The sequence below is a fragment of the Physeter macrocephalus genome, chromosome 11 (assembly GCF_002837175.3).
Source record: "Physeter macrocephalus isolate SW-GA chromosome 11, ASM283717v5, whole genome shotgun sequence".
Lineage (NCBI taxonomy): Eukaryota > Metazoa > Chordata > Mammalia > Artiodactyla > Physeteridae > Physeter > Physeter macrocephalus.
Window position 1 is genome coordinate 118,903,356 of NC_041224.1, and position 23,241 is coordinate 118,926,596.

At 39.0% G+C, this 23,241-nt stretch overlaps 1 protein-coding gene and 2 pseudogenes across 7 annotated transcripts in view; 2 read left to right on the forward strand and 1 right to left on the reverse strand.

Annotated features, from left to right (window-relative positions):
- RALGAPA1 (Ral GTPase activating protein catalytic subunit alpha 1) overlaps window positions 1-23,241 on the reverse strand; it is a 222,367-nt gene that overhangs the window by 188,918 nt on the left and 10,208 nt on the right. The window lies entirely within an intron of this gene.
- Window positions 4,263-5,254, forward strand: LOC112063479 (lysine-rich nucleolar protein 1-like; annotated as a pseudogene).
- Window positions 20,729-21,930, forward strand: LOC102985638 (E3 ubiquitin-protein ligase RING1-like; annotated as a pseudogene).

Consider the following 23,241-nt stretch of genomic DNA (forward strand, 5'->3'; position numbering starts at 1 on the left):
TTTTGAAAATGACTATACTACCCAAAGCAGCCTACATATTCAATGCAATCCCTGTCAAACTACCAGTGGTATTTTTCAAGAACTAGAACAAAAAATTTCACAATTTTCATGGAAACACAGAACACCCCGAATAGCCAAAGCAATCTTGAGAAAGAAAAACGGAGCTAGAGGAATCAGGCTCCCGGACTTCAGACTATACTACAAAGCTACAGGAAGCCAGACAGTATGGTATTTCCACAAAAACAGAAATATAGATCAATGGAACAGGACAGAAAGCCCAGAGATAAACCCACACACATATGGTCACCTTATCTTTGATAAAGCAGTTGAGAATATACAATGGAGAAAAGGCAGCCTCTTCAATAGGTGGTGCTGGGAAAACTGGACATCTACATGTAAAAGAATGAAATTAGAACCCCCCTATACACAAAAATACACTCAAAATGAAGTAAAGACCTAAATGTAAGGCCAGACACTTTCAAAGTCTTAGAGGAAAACACAGAAGAACACTATTTGACATAAATCACAGCAAGATCCTTTTTGACCCACTTTTAGAGAAATGGAAATGAAAACAAAAATAAACAAATGGGACCTAATGAAACTTAAAAGCTTTCACACAGCAAAGGAAAACATAAACAAGACAAAGAAACAACCCTCAGAATGGGAGAAAATATTGGCAAATGAAGCAACTGACAAAGGATTAATCTCCAAAATATACAAGCAGCTCATGCAGCTCAATATCAAAAAAACACTCCACTCCAAAACTAGGCAGAAGACCTAAATAGACATTTCTCCAAAGAAGATATACAGATTGCCAACAAACATATAAAGGATGCTCAACATCAGTGATCAGTAGAGAAATGCAAATCAAAACTACAATGCAGTATCACCTCACACCAGTCAGAATGGCCATCATCAAAAAGTCTACAAACAATAAATGCTGGAAAAGGTGTGGAGAAAAGGGAACCCTCTTACACTGTTGGTGGGAATGTAAATTGATACAGCCACTATGGATAACAGTATGGAGGTTCCTTAAAAAACTAAAAATAGAACTACCAGATGACCCAGCAATCCCACTAGTGGGCATATACCTTCAGAAAACCGTAATTCAAAAACAGTCATGTACTACAATGTTCACTGCAGCACTATTTACAATACTCAGAACATGGAAGCAACCTACGTGTCCATGACAGATGAATGGATAAAGAAGATGTGGCACATGTATACAATGGAATATTACTCAGCCATAGAAAGCAACGAAATTATTTGTAGTGAGGTGGATGGACCTAGAGTCTGTCATACAGAGTGAGTGAAGTAAGTCAGAAAGAGAAAAATAAATACCGTATGCTAACATATATATATATGGAATCTAAAAAAGAAAAAAAAATGGTTCTAAGAACCTAGGGGCAGGACAAGAATAAAGACGAAGACATAGAGAATGGACTTGAGGACACGGGGAGGGGGAAGGGTAAGTTAGGACGAAGTGAGAGTTTGGCATGGACATATATACACTAACAAATGTAAAACAGATGGCTAGTAGGAAGCATCCACATAGTACAGGGAGATCAGCTCGGTGCTTTGTGACCAGCTAAATGACTGGGATAGGTAGGATGGGAGGGAGATGCAAGAGGGAGAAGATACAGGGACATATGTATACATACAGCAGATTCCCTTCGTATATAGCAGAAACTAACACACCATTGTAAAACAATTATACTCCAATAACGATGTTTAAAAAAAGGAGAAAAAGGTAGAGGAAACAGATTAAATTAATTTGAATATATTATATTTAACCAATATATCAAAAATATTATTTCAATATATAATAAAAGTAAAAATTATTAGTGACATAAAAAAACCCTTAAACATAAAGTAAAATAAAAATTATTCTCTTGCCTTCAAAGATTCGACATAGGCACAGAGGAACTGAGGAGATACAGTAAAAAAGATAATCTAATAAACAAAGATACAATGTCTGATTTAAGAGCAACGTCAATTCTGTTTTATCAAACATACCAGAAGCACAGAGACATAAAGATAAGGCAAAGGCAAACAGTTATAATCACTTATGTTTACTTAATAATTTACATTTGCATAGATATCTTATTCATTCTCCACGAACATATTTTTGAAATAGGTATATTATCTCCACCTTCTGAGGAAATTAAGCCTGAGAGAAGTTAGGTAACAAGTCCAGGTCACACAAAGCTATTAAATAGTTCCAAATCAGCTTTTCTGAGCCCTCAATCAACACCACCATATTAGCTACACTTCAGGTGGTACGCCAAAGCATAATATAACCTTGTGGCCAATTTTAATCAAATTCATTCCGAAAGAATGGTATTTTTAAAGAATTATTTGAAAGCAACACAGTCCTGTAGAGGCTGAGATAGATACTCTGAAGTTTTAGGACAGATAGTGAAAATTTTTAGTTTGATACTTCATGACCTCTTGCCTGAATTTTATTAGTAGTCTCCTACCTAATCTCACACCATTTGAAGCCTACTTTTTATCCATCCTCCACATATTGCTACCAGAATAATTTACCAAACCTGAGTCCAACTACCGGTATCACTCATCAGCTTAAAATACTTAAGGGGTTTCCCACTGTAAACAGGATAAGCCTGGGTTCCTTCACATGATATACAAGTCCTATTTTTCTTCCCTAACTTCCTAATATCTGTCCACTACCCACTACACAGTAAGGAACTAAATAAATTATGATACATCCATAAAATGAATAGGCAGCCACTAAAAATATTCATAAAAGAACATTTTAATAAAACTGAAAAACATTAAGTATTTATAGTTAAAAAGCAAGTTATAAGTAGGTAATATCAGCAAGTTAGTGGAATAAGGAACTCTGAAAATCTTTTCCTCCATTAAAAACAACTAAACAACTAAACAAAAGCAAAAACAGTAAAAATCAACCTTTTCGGAGACCTGGAAATTAATCAAAGGCTCGCAACAATCAAGCACATTTTTTCAAGAAAAATGGATGAACCTCAATAAGAACAGTTAGCTCTGTGGCATTTAAAACTTACTATGTTCCCATTCCCCATCCTCATCTCCATAGAAGCCTTAAAAACCAACAGCCCAGGATCACAGTGAGAAACAGCAGCCTATGGGTCACTGGAAGAGTCAGAACAGAATTGGAGTTCTTTCAAAGCTTCATTCTAAGAGAAATGTCATTATTTGACTTATCTAGCTGCTCCTTCGAAAATCCAGCTTGCAAAGCTTGTCTTTATTTGACATAACTCAGAACTCACACACTGCAACAGCTTTTCCCCTGGAGACATTTGTAGAAAACAATCAGTGGCAATTATTTAACACCACAGCTGCCTGAGGCAGCAATCACTGATGAGGCAAACAGCTAACCAAAAAACAACTTAGAAGGAAAAATATAGGGAATGTGCTATCCATAGGGAACTTTAAAGAGCTACGACATATTAACAGGAGTATAGAAAGCCATGAGCTGAGCTGCAAGCATACTAAGGAAAGTCTGGAAAAAGATTTAAACTTTCACCTCTGTCTGATCTTGAGGTTACACAAGAAAGATGTGAAGGCTAAAAAAGTATTGTAAACTGTTTCTTGAATACGGACAGTATGTCCCAATACACACAGAGAGCCCCTTGGCAAAGACTAGGAAACTTACTGACTCCAGGCTTGTAAGGAAGTATCCGTGCAGTCATTAGCTGACCACTAAGTTGAACGAGTAAAGAATGCGGTGGTCACATTGGAGAAAGAAAATACACTGCACAGAGTTAGTTCAGGAAAGTCATTAAAGAATCACACAGCAACAATAACAACAGAAACAACAACAAAACCCTGGGGGAGAGGGAGAAAGTGGTTTCCCGAGTTGCCGTATTATTTAAAATGTCAGTTTATCAACAAAATTACAAGACACACAAAGAAACAAGAAAGTATGCCCCTGCCACAGAGCAACTAAGCCCGTGCACCACAACTGCTGAGCCTGCGCTCTACAGCCTGCGAGCCACAACTACTGAGCCCACGTGCCACAACTACTGAAGCCACATACCTAGAGCCTGGGCTCTGCAACAAAGAGAAGCCACTGCAACGAGAAGCCCATGCACTGCAACAAAGAGGAGCCCCCACTCATCACAACTAGAGAAAGCCTGCGTGCAGCAATGAAGGCCCAAAGCAGCCAAAAATAAATAAGTAAATATAAATAAATTTAAAAAAAAAAAAAGGAAAATATGCCCCAGCTCTCATGTGGAGGCAGGGAAGTTTGGCCTTTGGGAATGATCACTAAGACTCACAAAGGAGACCTGGGCCTTGGGCTCCCAGAGAAAAAGAAGAAGAAAAAGAAGGTAGTCAAAGAAGGAGAGACTCAATACTAGGTTTTAAATAGTGACAATTATTTTGCAGAGGTTTGTCCCACAAGAGCCACACCACCCTCGAAGAATGTGGTCCAAGAGCAGGCACCCAAAATGCCTCTATGAAGAAAAAGAACGGTCATAGCCCTGTGAGGAGCCCCTAGAACCTGAGGCCACATTACATGTTGTACGGACTGAGCCGTCACCCAGCCCCAGGAAGCAGGCACTTGGTCCATCCACATCACTCAGTGGGGAGAAGAGGAAGTCCATGTCCCCTGGCTTGACGGTGAAAACCTCCCCAGACCCCAAGCAGGTCGAGGAGGTAACCAGAGTTGGCAAGAAGCTCAAAAAACACAAGAAGGAGAAAAAGGCCCAGGAAGCTATAGCCGTCTCAGCCAGGGACCCTTGGTTCTGAGAGGCCAGGGATGCTTTGTACACTTGCTCAGTTGGGAAAGAGGGCATCTGGGAGCAGGCAGCCTCGTGAAAGAAACAGAAGTAGGGGAGCCCCAGGGAACACAACGTGAAGATGAAGGAGAAAAAGAAAATCCACCAGGAGGGAGATACCCCTCCTGGGGCACCCTGAGCTCTCCAGGTCCGGGGTGAGCAGCCCTAGGAAAGAAAGTAAAAAGAAGCCAGTCAAAGTTGAAGCTCCAGAATACATCCCAATAGGAGACAGCCCCAAGGCTCCTGTAAAGAAGAAAATGAAGTCCAAGAAAAAGGCAGAGCAGGCAGACATTGAGGAGCCAGCTCTGAAGAGGAAGAAGAGGCAGGAGAGCAGAGTAGAAGGAGAACCTTGGGACGAGGAGCCCAACATGGACTTGGAGGTGGTGTTGGAAAAGAAAGGCAACATGGACAAGGCACACACAGGCCAGGTGCAGCCTGGTCCTCATCCCTCCCGTGCATCTTCCTTCCCCTAGACACACACTCGCCTCCTGCCAAGCCACAAGATCCTGGTCCCAGAGGCGTTAGGGACTCCAAAGGCCACCAGCCCAGCCTCTGCCACACCTCCAGTGGCAGGGAGCCCGTGGTCTCCAACACTTCATGCCACGACTTTGGCTGAGGGGCTTTCTGGTCCTTCAGAATCCCAGGCTGAGGCTGTCCTCCTCGTAACTGCTGCAGGGGGAGAAGAGGACACATGCTCTGCCCAGCCCACGCGTGGCCACCTCCTCGCCTCCATTCAGGAGCATTTTTGCTTGCCTTTTGCAGCTTTATTTAAATATAATTGACATACAATAATCTGCACATATTTAAGGTGAACAATTTGATGAGTTCTGACATATGCATGCATCCAGGAAACCAGCAACAATTAAGGTAATGAACATACCCATGATTTGCAAAAGTTTCCTTGTGCCCCTTTGTAATCCATCCCTTCTTTCCCCATCCCCAGATAACCACTACTACGCTGTCACTATGAATTAGCTTGCATTTTCTAGAATTTGTATATAATTGGGATTATAGAGTATTTACTCTTTTTTAAACTGGCTTCTTTCACTTAGCATAATCATTTTGAGATTTATCTATATTGTTGCATGTATTAATAATTTGTTCCTTGTTATCAGCTGTCCAATATTTCTAGCATTGTTTGTTTTGATGTTAAAAACATTTTCAATTCTCAGTTGAATTGCCTAGGCACCTTTGTAAAAAATCAACTGACTGTGACCAAAACAAAACAAAAGTATGCCCCATGTACAGGAGAAAGATCAGTCAACAGAAATTGTCCCTGAGGAAGAACAAACATTAGATCTACTAGGAAAACACTATCATCTGTTTTAAATACGTTCCAAAAAATAAAGGAAACCATGTCTAAAGAACTAAAGGAAAGTGTGAGAATGGCACCTCACCAAGGAGAGGATATCAATAATGAGGTAGAAATTACGTTTTTAAAAAAAGAGTTTAAAAGTACAATACAAAATGAAAAGTTCACTAAAAGCTCAACAGCACATCTGAACTGGCAAAATAAAAAATTAGCAAACTCAAAAGATATTAGGTTAGTTGAGATTATCCAGTCTCATGAACAGAATTTAAAAATAATGAAGAAAAATGAACAGAGCCTCAGAGACTTCTGAGTCACCATCAAATGCAGCAATACACATATAACAGGAGACCCAGGAGAGAAAAGAGACAGAAAAATTTCAAGAAATAATGGCTGAAAATTTTCCAAATTTCATGAAAAGCATTTATGTGGACATTTAAGAAACTCAATAAATTAGAAGTAGAATAAACTCAGAGACCCATATCTAAGCACATCATAACAAAACTGTCAAAAGATAACAACAAGAAGAATCTTGAGAGCACCAAGAGAGAAGCAACACATCAGTTAACATCAGATGTGTTAACAACACATCAGTTAAGCAACACATCCTCAAAAATTAAGGCAAAATTAAAGCATCCCCAGGTACACCAAAACTGAGAGAATTTGTTGCTAGCAGGTCTGTCCTATAAAAATTACTAAGTGAGTCCATCAAGATGAAATGAAAGGATTCTAGATAGTAACTCAAATCCACTGTAAAAAAATACTTTGACCTGTAAATGAAAAAACAACATACCAAATATATGGCATCCCACTAAAACAGTGCTTAGAGGTAAATTTATAGCTTTAATAAACACCTCGATACAGGTCTCAAAATCAATAACCTAATGTTCCACTTTAAAAAACTATAGGGCTTCCCTGGTGGCGCGGTGGTTGTGCGTCCGCCTGCCGATGCAGGGGAACCGGGTTTGCGCCCCGGTCCGGGAGGATCCCACGTGCCGCGGAGTGGCTGGGCCCGTGAGCCATGGCCGCTGGGCCTGCGCGTCCGGAGCCTGTGCTCCGCAACGGGAGAGGCCACAGCAGAGGGAGGCCCGCATACCACAAAAAAAAAAAAACTATAAAACAAAAAGCAAAAGCATGTGGAAGAAAGGAAATAATAAAGATTAGAATGGAGATACGTAAAATAGAGAAAAGAAAAACAATACCAAGAAATCAATGAAACCAAAATTAGTTCTTTGAAAAGATAACAACATTGACAAATCTTTGGCTAGACTATCCAATATAAAGAGAGATATGATTCAAATTACTAATCTGGAAATGAGAACATTACTACCAATCTTACAGTAATAGAAAATATCTTAAGGTAATACTATGAGCATTTGTTGTTAGCAAGTTAGGTAACACGGAATGGACAAATTCAAAGAAAAGACACAAAATGAACTAGCAAAACTGACTCAAGAAGAAACAGAAAATCTGAATAGATCTATAAAAAGTAAAAAGACGGACTGAGTAATAAAGAAAACTGACCTCAAAGAAAAGTCCAGGCCCAAATGGCTTCATAGGTGAATTCTACCAACTCTTCCAAAGGATAAAGAAGAGAACACTTTCAAACTGTATCAATGAGGCCAGTATTATCCTCATTCCAAAATCAGACAAAAACATTACAAGAAAAGAAAACTACAGACCAATATTCCTTATGAATAAAGACACAAAAATCCTCAACAGAATACTAGGAAACTGAATATGACAATATATGGCAATATATTAAAAGAATTATACATCATGACCAAGTGGGATTTATCCCAGAGTGCAAGGTCAGTTCAACATACAAAAATCAATCAATGCAATACACCATATTAATAAAAAGGTCAAAACCTACGTGATAGTCTCAACAGACACAGAAAAAGTACTTGACGATAGCCAACATCCCTTAATGACAAAGAAACTCAAAAAGTTAGGAATAAAAAGTAATGTCCTCGGGCTTCCCTGGTGGCGCAGTGGTTGAGAGTCCACCTGCCGATGCAGGGGACACGGGCTCGTGCCCCGGTCCGGGAAGATCCCACATGCCGCGGAGCGGCTAGGCCCGTAAGCCATGGCCACTGAGCCTGCGTGTCCGGAGCCTGTGCTCTGCAACAGGACAGGCCACAACAGTGAGAGGCCTGCGTACTGCAAAAAAAAAAAAAAAAAGTGATGTCCTCAATCTGATAAAGGGCATCTATGAAAAAAACCCACACCTAACTTCATACTGACTGGTAAAAGACCAAAAGTTCTACCCTTAAAAACATGAACAAGACAAGGATATCTGCTTTTGCCACTTTTATTCAACACTGTACAGGAAGTTCTAGCCAAAGAAATTAGACATGAAAATAAATAAAAACCATATACACTATAAAGTGAGAAGCATTACATCCCTATTCACAAATGGTATGATTTTGTATATAAAAAATTCTAAGGAATACATACACACAGAAATCTATAAAAGCTAATAAACAAGTTCAGCTAGGTTGAAGAATACAAGATGAATATATAAAATCAACTGCCTTTTTACCCACCACCAATGAATAATTCAAAAGTGAAATTAAGGAAACAACTTCATTTACAAAGCGTGAAAACAATAAAATACTTGGGAATAAATCTAACAAAAGAAATGTAAGATTTGTACACTGAAAACTATAAATCATCAGTGAAAGAGACTAAAGAAGATCTAAACTAACTGAAAGACCTTCTATATTCATGGATAGGAAGACACAATATTGTTAAGATAGCAATATTCTCCCAAATATATCTAAAGATTAAATGCAACCTCTATCAAAATCCCAAGTGGCTCTTTTGCAGAAATTGAAAAGCTGATCCTAAAATTCATAGGAAAACACAGGGGACCCAGAATAATCAAAACAATCTTGAAAAAGAAGAACATCAAAAGGTACCAGCTTCCAGTTATAAAATAAATAAGTCATGGGGAATGTACAGCATGTGTGACTACAGTTAATACTGTATTGCATATTTGAGAAGTGCTAAGAATAGATCTTAAAAGTTGTCACCACAAGAAAAATGTTGTAATTATGTATCTGGTGACAAACATCAACTATACAAATATCAAATCATGTTGTACACCTGAAACTAACATAATGTTATGTATCAATAATACCATAATACTTCAACTGAAAAAAAACAGAAGAAAAAGAAGAACGAAGCTGGAGAACTGACACTTTCCAGTTTCTAAGCTTACTACAAATTACAGTGATCAAGATAGGGTGGTGCTGCTATAAGGATAAACATACAGATGAGTGGAATAAAGTTGAGAGTCCAGAAATAAACTCTTACACTGATGGTCAAATGATTTTAAACAAGGGTATTAAGACAACTCAACAGGGAAAAAACAGTTTTTTTCAACAAATGGTGCTGTGACAACTGAATATCCATATGCAAAAGAATGAAGCAGGATCACTACCTCATACCATATACAAAAATTAACTCAAAATGGACCAAAGCCCTAAATGTAAAAGCTAAAACTATAAAACTCTTAGAAGAAAACATGATCTTGGACTAGTCAATTGTTTCTTAGATATGACACCAAACTCACAAGAAACAATAAAAAATAAACTGGACTTCATCAAAACTCAGAATTGTTTTGCCTCAAAGGGCACTATTAAAAAAATGAAAAGAATCTAGAGAATAAGAGAAAATATTTGCAAATTGTATATCTAACAAAAGAAACAATAACCCAACTAAAAATAGGTAAAGGATTTGAATAGACATTTCTCCAAAGGAGGTATACAAATGGTTAATAAGCACACGAAAAGATACTCAACCTCATTAGCCATCAGGGAAATGCAAATCAAAATCAAAATGTGATACCACTACCCATCCACTATGATGGCTATACCCAGAAAGACAGACAGTAACAAGTGTTGGGAAATTACAATACCTTCATACACTGCTGGTGGAATATAAATTATGCAGCTACTTTGGAAATGGTTTGGCAATTCCTCAAAAAGGTAAATATGGAATTAATATATTACCCAGCAATTTAACTCCTAGAACAGTATATACCCAAGAATTGAAAACATATGACCACACAAATGTTCATATCATAACAGTAAAAAAGTGGAAACAACCCAAATGGCCATTAACTGATGAAGAGATAAATAAAATATGGTATATCCATAGTTATTATTCAGCCATAAAAAGGAATGAAATACTGTTACATGCTAAAACATGGATGAACCTTGAAAACATCGTTAAGTGAAAGAAGCCAGACACAAAAACCACATATTTTGTGACTCCATTTATATGAAACATCTAGAGTGGTCAAATACATAGAGATAAAAGTAAATTAATGGTTGCCAGGGTTAGAGAGTAAGGGGAAATGGGGAGTGACTACTAATGGGTGTAGGTTTCTGTTTTACTGATCTATCTCTTTTAGCCAGCCTAATATTCAACTTCTTGACATCGCAATTTGTGAGATCTGCCGGACCCTATCTGACTAACTAAATCTGAAAGCTAGAACTTCTTGGCTAGTCTGAAAAGAATTAATCTGAAAAGAAATAGAATTAATGGAAATCAGACTGAAAAAATATTTTTTTCCTAAATCTAGAAATTGCAAACTGTTATATCACCAATTACAGATGTTTACTTCAAGCAAATGTACTACTTTCACTTTACAGGGCCAAAGATTAGCCAGCTCCTAGTATACAACTATTATATAAAATAATGTCTTCTCTGTTTTTACAATTGAGTAGTCAGACAATAGGAGAGCAATCAAAATACAGTACTACTAATGTTCTGGATTTAGTTCTATACCTCCAAAATAGAAAATAGTTTCTCAATTCATATCCCTAAACTCAAAGGCATCCTTCTGAATACTGAAAATAGTTAAACATATGCATATTTTAAAATGAGTAAGGGTAAGTAAATACTATTACACTAGGAAAAGAAAATATACTTTTAAACAACAGAGGATAAAAGCAGAATGAGTTAGAATGGGAGAAGTTAATTTTAAACACTGTACAGACCATGCTTCTCAAATTATCTATAAAGGAAAAGTTTTTAAATTTTTTTAATTCCAATTCAACACAAACCAAAGCTTTACAATGAATTACTAGAAAATAAAGTGAAAAGCACCTAGAATGGTCTATACTCTATTCAACGAGACAAGTCCCTAATCACACAATTGGATGTCACAGCATTATCAAATTGAGATGAGCTTCTCAACACCTCTATTTCTGCACTTAACATGTTACAGACCTGTAATAAACAGCCGGTAAACTAGCACCAGTCTGCAGGCTACATTTTGAGTAACAGCAGTACTGACTGGGAAGGAATGATGCAGACGTTTTGATGTATAGACTGAGTAGCCTTGATACTGGTACGGGAGGTGAGAAATCTGTTCCTGCAATGAATTCACCAATAAAACATGATTTCAAAAAGTAGAATGATATAGTCAGAGAAGTGGCATAATCTCTACTTCCTAAATTCTCATTAAAACCTGGTTACCAAATTTCATAAATCATCTCCCCACATTATCTCCCACATACTCAATCCTTTCTATTCACCTTGCCATTAAATTGTAATTTCTAGGGTGAGGCCTGATATCTTTATTTTTTAAAAGCTTGGAAGACCACTGCCTTCAACATTCCTGCATTCATAGCTGTGCTCTTATCATTACCTTCCCCCGAACTGCTCTCCTTTTACTTCCATCTACTGAAATTCTAATCATCTTTCAAGGTACACTTCAAACGACCCAGCTTCATGAAGCTTTCTCCAAGGCCTCTCATTTATGTATGATCCTCTATCTTTAATACTCATTAACATGTTTCATATTTGACATGATTCTCTTACTATACCATCAACTTCTTTATTCCTTTGCAGTTGCCCCAAACCTAGCAAAGCACTATATATAGTTAGTTATTCAAATGGTTGCTCAGATCTATTATTTTCAGATTTTTAAAGAAATAAACAGAAGCAAAGATGAATAATTATTTTTCTTAAAGACAATTTTCAGATTTTTAAACAAATAAATGGAAGCAAAGATGAATAATCATTTTTCTTAAAGACAATTTACAAGAAATGACATGATTACAAGAAGCAGCTTACAGTAACAACCAACTTGCCTCTAGAAGGCCCTAAGGACAATTGATGGGGGAAAAAAAAAAAAAGACTGGTGGTTGGGGGAAAGACTGGGGGCCTTGAAGCTATTGATTTGAAAAAGTTCAGGCAATGACAACAAATTTTTGGTAACACAAATACACCCTTTACTAGCTATGCTACTTTAGTTTGGGGTGGTGAAGCAAAGAATAATTTTGCTAAGTGATGCAATTTAAAGATTTCTTTATGTTTATGCAAAATAAAATACCAACAATGAATTTCATTTCCTTTCATTCGTTCAATTCTTTGCTTTCCCAAAATATAACTTTTAAATAAGTCTCTCTCTAATTTACCCATTTTTAATAGGTTAAAGACTGAAAATAAAGTACAGAATCTAGACCATCATCAAGTTATTCAGAGGTTTGTACTCTTTTTTAAAAACAAACTTTGCTTGACTTTGAATAGGTCGTAATAGCTGATTCAATTTTATCACCTTTAAGGTTCCAATTAAAATTTGAATGTTTTAAATTCTTCCATAAATTCTGTGCTTCAAATGCATTTTTTTCATGTAATCTTCCAATAATACCTGAGATGTTACTATTTTAATTTTACAGACAGGCAAAGTATCTATAAAGTGTTAAGTAAATAACATAGCCGAGAACAGAACACAGATATTATGACTTTCCCCACTATATCACCCAGCTTACGAGCCATTTAATACTCAAGTTTCCGTGGGGATCAATTACTATTTGCCACACTGGTCTGTTGAAAAAATTAAGTCAGGTAACACATGTAAAATGCTTGGTCCAGGACCTGTCACATATAAATGTTCAAAAATATTAACTCTTATTTCCAATATGACAGCTGCTTCTATAAAAATGTTTATTCTTTAAAAACTTCCCAAAGATAATGAAAAGATGGAACCATTATTCATTAAGTAATTATTAGAATGCTAACAATTCCTGAGAATCATAATGTTCAACTAAAGGAATATACCTAAATTCTAAAATAAACCCCCAAATAATATTTAGATTTGTTCAAATTTTTCACTATTCTAAACAACACTGCAGTGATCCTACACTCATTCACTTACTTCCTTAGAAAAAATACTAAGAGGGACTTCCCTGGTGGCGCAGTGGTTAAGAATCTGCCTGCCAATGCAGGGGACACAGGTTCGAGCCCTGGTCCAGCAAGACCCCACATGCCGCGGAGCAACTAAGCCCGTGCGCCACAACTACTGAGCCTGCACTCCGCAAGCCATAACTATTGAGCCCAAGTGCCACAACTACTGAAGCCCGCACACCTAGAGCCCATGCTCTGCAACAAGAGAAGCCGCCACAGTGAGAAACCCGTGCACTGCAACGAAGACTAACCCCCACTCACCACAACAAGAGAAAGCCCGCGCAAAGCAATGAAGACCCAAAGCAGCCAAAAATAAAATAATAAATTTATAAAAAAGAAAAAATACTAACAAATGGAAGTGCTGGTTTCAAAGCACATACATATGCACATTTAAAATTCTGACAGTTAACCAACTGCCCTCTAATTTAGATTCAGTGAGTAATGTATGAGAGAATCTCTTTCCATATTTCATAAATTTTTAACAGTCCATAAATTAAGGAAATTAACTTCTTTAAACATTGCAAGTGTTTCTTAGTCTGCTGTTCGTGTTTTATCTCTGTTAATGATGGGTTTTACTATTAGAAATTTAAAATGTTTTATAAAGGCAAATTTACCAATCATTTTCATAACAATTTCTAACTTTGGTGTGAGTTTTAAGAGTTGCCTTCCTTATCCCAATATTTCAAATATATTTGCTTAATTTGCCTTCCATTTTATACTGAAGAATCAAAATAACGTAGAACAAATTCTGTTATAAGATATAAAGTAGTGATCTATAAATGTTTTTATTCAAATGAACATTCTTTCCTCCTAATCTTTATCTAAACCACCATTTAATGAAGTGATCACATGTGCTCCTTCTGCAGCAAACAGAAGTCATCCCTTTTAAATTTAACATCCTTTTTAAATGTACCTATTCTTTTTTGGGTTTTTTTTTTTCTGGGGGGCTGCACTGCACAGCATGCGGGATGCTAGTCCCCTGACCAGGGATCGAACCTGCAGCCCCTGCATTGAAAGCACAGAGTCTTAACCACTGGACCACCAAGGAAATCCCTAAATGTACCTATTCTTGACCATAAAAAAGATGTGCAAATCTTTCTTAGAGAAAAATATAAATTTTTTTATTTACAACCTTTAAGGAAAGCCTAATTAAATAAATGGAGACCCCTTGGGATAGGAAGAATACAGGTTTGAACTGCACAAATCCACTTATACATGAATTTTTTTTTCAATAGTAAATACTACAGTACTACACAATCCACAGTTGGTTGAATCTGTGGATGCAGAAGCAGGGATATGGAAGGCCGACTATAAGTTACATGTTGATTTTCAACTGTGTGGAGGGTTGGTGCCCCTAACACCCACGCTGTTCTAGGGTCAACCGTAGATATACTACAGATGTCAATCTCCTTTAAATTAAATCTATGGATTCAAGGCAATACAATTTTTAAAATCCTAACAATATTATTCACAGAATTTAACAAGCTGATTCTCAAATTCATATGGAAAAGCAAAAGGACAAAACACTAACAGATTTATATTAGTCTCCTGTGGCTGCTGTGACACATTAGAGCCACAAAGAGTATTCTGTTCCATCTCCACATCTCCTTCTCCTCTGTGTCTGTCTACAAGTCAGTTTATTCTGTTGGATTGTGGGGGGAGTGGGTAGTATATACTTCAAAGATGACATGCGGGCTTCCCAAGAGTCCGCCTGCCGATGCAGGGGACACAGGTTCGTGCCCCGGGCCAGGAAGATCCCACATGACGCGGAGCGGCTGGGCCCGTGAGCCATGGCCACTGAGCCTGCGCATCCGGAGCCTGTGCTCCGCAACCGGAGAGGCCACAACAGTGAGAGGCCCGCGCACCGCAAAAAAACAAACAAACAAAAAATGACATGCTGTTGTGCTCACTAGATATAAGTTGTTAAAAAATTAGATGTTATACAAGGGTCATGAAGATTTCTTTCCGTAATGGTGAAGATTATCTCATAACCTCTGCCATAATACCATAAACATTTTTCATGTAACGTCCTATTTTTTTGTTTTTCTTTTTCTGTTTCACATAGGATTTTAGATTCTGACCCAGTTTTTTTGCACAGGTCCTTCAGATAACCCAAGGATTCTTTCTGATCAGAATACTGACTTTAAACATTTTCTCTACCATTCTTAATTGAAAGGAAGTTACTCACAGAAGAGCAACTTTGCTCTCCTCATACCTAATATATTCATTCATGAACTACATAATATTTACTAAGCACCTTTCATATGCCAGGCACTATGCTGAGTCTAGGGATATGAAGTTGAAGAGACACGCTTCTACTCTCCGGAAGGCTGTAAGATACAGTCATGCAAATAAGTAATTACACTGTAATAAATAACCAAATTACTAAAAGTAAGTAGGAAAAGTCCCTATGCCTACCAGACGATAGAGAAGACTTTACCAAAGCTCTACAGATTTTCCCGAGACTGAAGGAAGAGTAAAAGCTTTCAGGTATAAGTATGATTTTTCTTCCCCTGCTTTCTCTTTAATACAATTGCCATCTTACATAATATACTATTAGGTGCCTTCTTAATAGCATCTGATCTACTTTCTCACTGCACCAGCAGGCTTCCTAGAATAGAATTCTTATTACCACTCATATTCATGTAATACTGCTCTTACGTGAAGTATACCTAACTCATGGTTGGTCCATAATTAACGGATAGTGGTATTTTCTAAAAATGGATCAATGCACACATCCAAACCACATTAAGTTTTCAATTTAGAGTTCATACAAAGTCTACTTCCTTTCTATAGTAGTTATCGTTCCAGACTGTAGTTTTGAAATCCAATAAGTGGGATTATTATTTTGTTGATGCTTCTTTCTTTCTTCCTCCTTCCTTCCTCCCTCTTATTCTTTCTTTCTTAATAAGGTTAAAAGAAATGGGTTATTAATGACAGTACAGTAAATAACATTAGCAAAAGCACAGGCATCACAGAAAGTGATGTCTCATTCAGTATTACTGAAATGTAAAATACCAGAGAGGAGTAACAAGAGGTTGAAGAAGATAATGTGACTATTGTAAATTTATTTTTCTTTTGCTACCACATTGTCAAAGATGAAAGTTTCATATCTTAGTAACCTGGAAGATGGCGATGCCATTTACATAAATAGAAAAAAAAGAAAGAATGAAAACAATTTAGATTGTGTAGACATTTGATCTTAGAAAGAATAGATCTAATTGCCTGTTTTTCTATTTTCTCCAAAATCTATTTCTACTGCATGATCCTTCTAAAAGAAGACACATTAAATAACATATGAACATACATATATATACAGATTGTGACTGAATTTAGAATCCAGAAAAAACAACGTTTTAATCAAAAAAAAAGAAAGAAAAAAAGTATGCTTTCTTTTCTAGGACACTGAAAACTTGTAACCCAACATGTTTCTCTTTTCACTTTGGCTGCCAGGAAATCTAAGAACCAAATTCAATGCCTTATAGCTATAATCAGCTCATCTCTGGAACCTGATAATGTTACCTTTAAGTAATGGATCTTCGGTTGCTTGTTTTATCACTAATTGTTTTATTCCACATTTTATTCAGTCCTATAAGCCATGTAAAATTCTTTGGATGCAATAAAATCCTTAATGAAAGAAATGTTAATGCAAAAATGGCTTACAATATTTTGAAACAGCTTGTTTTACTAAGCAAATTAATCAGTAATATTGTTTATGTAAATAATCTGCTCAGTAAATCACTTCTTCATACATACAGAAAGATAAAACATTTCAATGAAGTCAAATTAATTTTTTAAATCAGTAAGAGTCAAATTAAAGAATATAAAGAGTTTATACAAATTAAAGAATATAAAGAGGATACCTGCTAACTTTGCCCATCAAATCCTAAGAACATATTCAAATATCAAGTTAGTTTATTTTTATAGGCAGTTTACAGTTCACAATGACTCCTACACATTTTCAGATTTCCAGGCATATCCTTTCCAAGTTAATCTATACCACTTTCAAGTTATTTACTTAATGAACATAAACAGTTCTTGTTTCTTTTATACATTACTTTTTTTTTTTTTTTGTGGTACGTGGGCCTCTCACTGTTGTGGCCCCTCTCGTTGCAGAGCACAGGCTCCGGACGCACAGGCTCAGCGGCCATGGCTCAAGGGTCTAGCCGCTCGGTGGCATGTGGGATCTTCCCGGACCGGGGCACGAACCCGTGTCCCCTGCATCGGCAGGTGGACTCTCAACCACTGCACCACCAGGAAAGCCCTACATTACTTTTTATACCTAATGAACACTAGTTTTTTATTTTTCTAATATATTTCAATCTGATTTTCTTTCTGAAAACATTAATAATATTCAGATTGGAGAACAATTAGATATTTTTCACAGACATAATCAATAATCAATTGATCATAAATTTCTTCTCTGAATGTAAAAAAGTTAAAAAAATGGGGGCCAAGTTGCTTTCTATGAAGCCAATTTTCAGTCTCATTCATTTAAGAGAACCTCTTATTATCAGCATCTGATGTCTGGTGTCTTGAAAATTGTTGTTTATGTTTCAGGGGTTTTTTTTGTTCTTTTGTTTGTCTGTTTCAAGCAGGTACGAACACCAGATAAGGAAAGTCATTCCTGACATATGGCATACAAATGAGGTATACCTTCAGCTACTCCAGTTTAATGTCTTAAGAACAGTTTCCAGCCCATGGTGAGAGGAAAGGGAATCCAGGCAGAGCCAGTGTAATCCATGAGTTGAGAAAATGAGCTGATAGTGCCAGGAAACCAAGGTAATTAGAGTCCACAGGACAGAGCGCCAAAGAGGAGAGAGCTGTACACAGTGAGATCCTCGAAGACTGGAGAGGGTTCTCCTTCAGTATGATCATAAATACTTGCAAGGAAACTTCCCAAGACAGGAAAAAGTACTATGTGAGGGAATATGAGAGAACAGTACCAGATGCTCACATAAGCTGGGGAACAGCGCCTGTTCCCAAGAGCGGGGCTACAAAAAATCCCTCATACCTGTGGGCACTGAATAGAATACTCAGGAAGGTATTGACTCACAGTAGGTAATAATTATCCCTAGATGGATCCACTCAACAAACCCTAAAAGCAAGACCTGAAATGATCAAACTGTTTTCAAGTAATTTAACTGCATCCCAGTAAAAAGCTCAAGAATTTGTAAGAATACAAAAATATCCAGAAGCTAAGAAGGTAAAATTCAAATATGAGACATCCACAGATTACTCAGCATACACAGAAGCAAGAAAACAACCCAGGATGAGAAGAATAATCAACTGATGGAACTGACCCAGAATAGACAGAGATGTTAGAAGGAGCAGAGAAGATATTATTTTACTTGTATTCCATATGTTCAAGAAGCTAAGAAGATATACAGACAATATAATTTTATACACACACACACACACAAAATAAACTAGATAAAAACTACATCTGAGATGAAAAATAAACTAGTGGGATTAATGGCAGATTTCATGTAGCAGAAGAGACTAGTGAATTTGAAGAGTAGAAATAGGAACTACTCAAGATAAAACAGAGAAGAAAGAATCTAAAAAAATGAAAAGAATATCAGTTCTTTTCCAAAAGCTTGAGTCCCTCCAATACACTAATAATACTTCCTAATATATGAACCTGATATTAATACTTTTTAATATACTAATAAATGAAATAAATAAAAGAATAAATAAATAAAAGTAGGGAGGGGAGAAATAACTGGGGGAAAATGTCCAAAAATGTTCCAAACTTTATGAAAACTCTAAACCCACAAATCTAAGAATCTTGATGAACCCCATGGCAAGAAATGTTGAGAAAACTGCACCATGGCACATCATAATCAAATTGCTCAAAACCAATGATGAATAGAAAATCTTAAAAGCAGCCAGAAAAAAAGAAAAAATATATATACAGAGTAAGATAAAGATGACAGCAGACCCAGGGCCCCAGCGCCCGGGCCACGGCAGCGGCGGCGGCGGCGGCAGGAGCTGCTGTCTAAGCAGTAGCTGCGGACCAAGCGAACTCGGCCGGGGAGCCTGGGCCCCAGGAGAGGCGCTGTGGCAGTGGGAGCGCGGACGGCTGGAGGCTGCCTACCCCTCCTCCTCCCCGGCGGTGGAGCCCTCGTGGGGGTCTGTGCCCGGTCACCATGATGACGCTGGCGAATGCCCAGAATGCCAGCAAAACGTGGGAACTGAGTCTGTATGAGCTCCACTGGACCCCTCAGATGTGCTAGAGAGGTAGAGCAAGTATTACTATCTTCATTTGCAAGATAGTAAACAAGCTGAGATTACCTTCCCCGTTCCTCAGTTCTGCATGATAGGTCAGTGCATGTTAAGACTCACCTTTGGAGTTTATTAAAAATGGAATTGCCGGGGCTTCCCTGGTAGTGCAGTGGTTGAGAATCTGCTTGCTAATGCAGGGGACACGGGTTCGAGCCCTGGTCTGGGAGGATCCCACATGCCGCGGAGCAACTAGGCCCATGAGCCACAACTGCTGAGCTTGTGTGTCTGGAGCCTGTGCTCCGCAACAAGAGAGGCCGCGACAGTGAGAGGCCCGCGCACCGTGATGAAGAGTGGCCCCCGTTTGCCACAACAAGAGAAAGCCCTCGCACAGAAACGAAAACACAACACAGCAAAAATAAATAATTAATAAACTACCACCAATATCTCCTTTAAAAAAACAAATGGAATTCCCACTGGCCCCTACCTGTAACATTGCGATACAGTAATGGGATGGGACCCTAGAATCTGCATTTTTAACACGCATCCTAGGGGATTCTTATATAGGTAGTACCAGGACTGCACTGTAAGAAATTCTGTTGACCAAGTAAGTCTTCCACAGATGGAAAATATGTGCCATGCCCATCCCCAGGCCTATCACCAAACCTCAGATCCTCCTATTCCAAAGCTCCTACTCTTAGAATTCCCAATTTCCTCAAGTGGCCAACGTGAGGTACCCAGATTCTGACATCTCACTGTATTTCTCAAGACTCCAAGTTCATGGACCACTTGTTTCTAAAACCCCTTTCCCCCCAACCCACCCACCACCTTTCCACTCATCAACACCTCCAGGAAGCCATCATGGATGGCAAAGAGACTGCAGTTTCTCCTCGGTCACTGCATTCAGAGGTCATGTGCCCCATCTACGTGGACATGCTGAAGAATACGATGACAACCAAGGAGTGCCTCCACCGATTCTGCTCTGATTGCACTGTCACGGCCCTGTGCAACAGGAACAAGGAGTGCCCTACCTGTGGAAAGAAGCTGGTATCCAAGCGGTCTCTGCGGCCAGACCCCAACTTCGATGCTCTGATCTCTAAGATATACCCCAGCCGGGAGGAATATGAGGCTCATGGACCACTTGTTTCTAAAACCCCTTTCCCCCCAACCCACCCACCACCTTTCCACTCATCAACACCTCCAGGAAGCCATCATGGATGGCACAGAGATTGCAGTTTCCCCTCGGTCACTGCATTCAGAGCTCATGTGCCCCATCTGCCTGGACATGCTGAAGAATACGATGACAACCAAGGAGTGCCTCCACCGATTCTGCTCTGATTGCATTGTCACGGCCCTGCGCAGCGGGTAACAGGAGGGACAGGTTTGAGATGGGGGGAGGGGGACAAGAGTTGGACCCTCCATGCCCTGGTGACTGACTCCTCAGGGCCTCCTTTCTCCCACACCAGGAACAAGGAGTGCCCTACCTGCCGAAAGAAGCTGGTATCCAAGCGGTCTCTGCGGCCAGACCCCAACTTCGATGCTCTGATCTCTAAGATATACCCCAGCCGGGAGGAATATGAGGCCCACCAAGACAGGCTGCTCATCTGCCTCAGCCGCCTGCACAACCAGCAGGTGCTGAGCTCCAGCACCGAGGAGAGGGGCTGTGCATGCAGGCCATGCACAGGGCCCAGCGTGTGAGACGGCCAATGCCTGGGTCAGATCAGACCACAACAATGAGTCGGGGGGAAGGAGAACCAGGGGAGGGAGAGGGGGATGGAGAGGACGTGAGCTCAGACTCCACCCGTGACTCTGCCCCAGGCCCTGCTCCCAAGCGATCCGGTAGAGGGGGTGCCGGGGGAACAGTGTAGGGACTGGGAGAGGTGGCATTGGTGGGGTGGGTGGGGGTGCCGGTTCTGAAGACTCTGGTGACCAGGGAGGGACCCTGGGAGGGGGAACCCTGCCCCCCCAAGCCCTCCTGGGGCTCCCAGTCCCCCAGAGCCAGGTGGAGAAACTGAGATCGTGTTCCGGCCCCACCCGCTGCTTGTGGAGCAGGGAGAATACTGCCAGACTAGGTATGTGAAGACAACTGGGAATGCCACAGTGGCCCATCTCTCCAAGTACTTGGCCCTGTGCACTGCCCTCGAACGGAGGCAGCAGCAAGAGGCAGGGGAGCCAAGAGGGCCTGGAGGGGGCACCTCTGACGCCAGAGGAGGTGACGGCCCTGAGAAGCCTGCCTTGCCCAGTCTGGAGGGTGTCAGCAAAAAGCAGTATACCGTCTACATCGCCCCTAGGGGTGGAACTTTCACGACACTGAATGGCTCGCTGACCCTGGAGCTGGTGAATGAGAAGTTCTGGAAAGTGTCCCGACCACTGTAGCTCTGCTATGCCCTCACCAAGGATCCAAAGTGACCCCGCAAGGGGACAGACAGAGGATGGGGACCATGGGGTGTCCCTGAGTCCTGGCCCACCACCCAGCTTCTTTGTCCCCCAGAGCCCCCCAGCCCGGCCAGCCAGCAAGAGGACACAAATGAGGACAAGTGGCTTTTATACAAAGTATCTATATCAGATTTTTCCATATTGTACAGAGTGGGGCCTGCACCCCCATCTACTGCCTTTTCTGTTGCCCTCAACCTCCCATCCATGCAAGATGTTGGGAAGGGCGAAGAGCCCTTCCCTTCATGCCCTTCTACCAGCAACAACAAATTTGCTTTTTTTCCTCTTTGGGGAGAAAAAAAAAAAAAAAAAGATGACAGCAGACTTCTTATCAGAAACAATGCAAGCAAAAAGACAGTGGAGTAAAATCTTTAAAGAACAAAGGAAAAAAGCCATCAACCAAGAATTCTAATTGTAGCAAAATATCTTTCAAAAAAGAAGGAAAAATAAAGACTTTTTAACATAAACAAAAGCATAAGGAATCCATAACCAGCAGACCATCGTTACAAAAGAAATGTTAAAGGAAATCCTTCCAACAAAAACAAAATGATGCTGGCTAGCTGGAAATATCTGTCTCTGCAAAGGAATGAAGAGTGCTAGAAATGGTACCACATGGGTAAATATATATCTTTTTCCTAATTATTTAAAAGTATCTAAAAGATAACTGCTTGCTTAGACAAAACAAACTATTACAGGGTTTACAACATGTATCAATATAAATAAATGTATGATCAAAAAAGTATAAAGGCTGGGAAGAGAAATTAAAGTACACTCTGTAAAGTTCTTACACAACACAAGAAGTGGTAGAATATCACTTAATAGTAAGTAGACTCTGGGAAGTTGCAGATATATAAATCATACTATAAATCATATAGCAACAACTAAAATAAAAGATTATAGCTAATAAGACAAAGAAATTTTTTTAAAATCATAAATTTATTCAATATAAAAAAAGGGAAAAAAGAAAACTAAGAAAAGATAAGCCAAATAGAAAACAGCAAGATAACAGACACAAACTTAAACTCAAACAAATGAATAATGACTTTAAATGTATGTCATCCAGATCTAAATGGCAAGTTATTGGTCTGAATCTGAAAAGAACAATTACAAGTAATGAGACTAAATGAGTAATCAAAAACCTCCTAACAAAGAAATGTCCAGAATCAGATGGCTTCACTGGTGAATTCTGCCAAACATTTAAAGAATTCATACCAATTCTTCTCAAACTCTTTTCCATATAATGGAAACAGAAGGAATACTTCCAAACTCATTTTGCAAAGCTAGCAT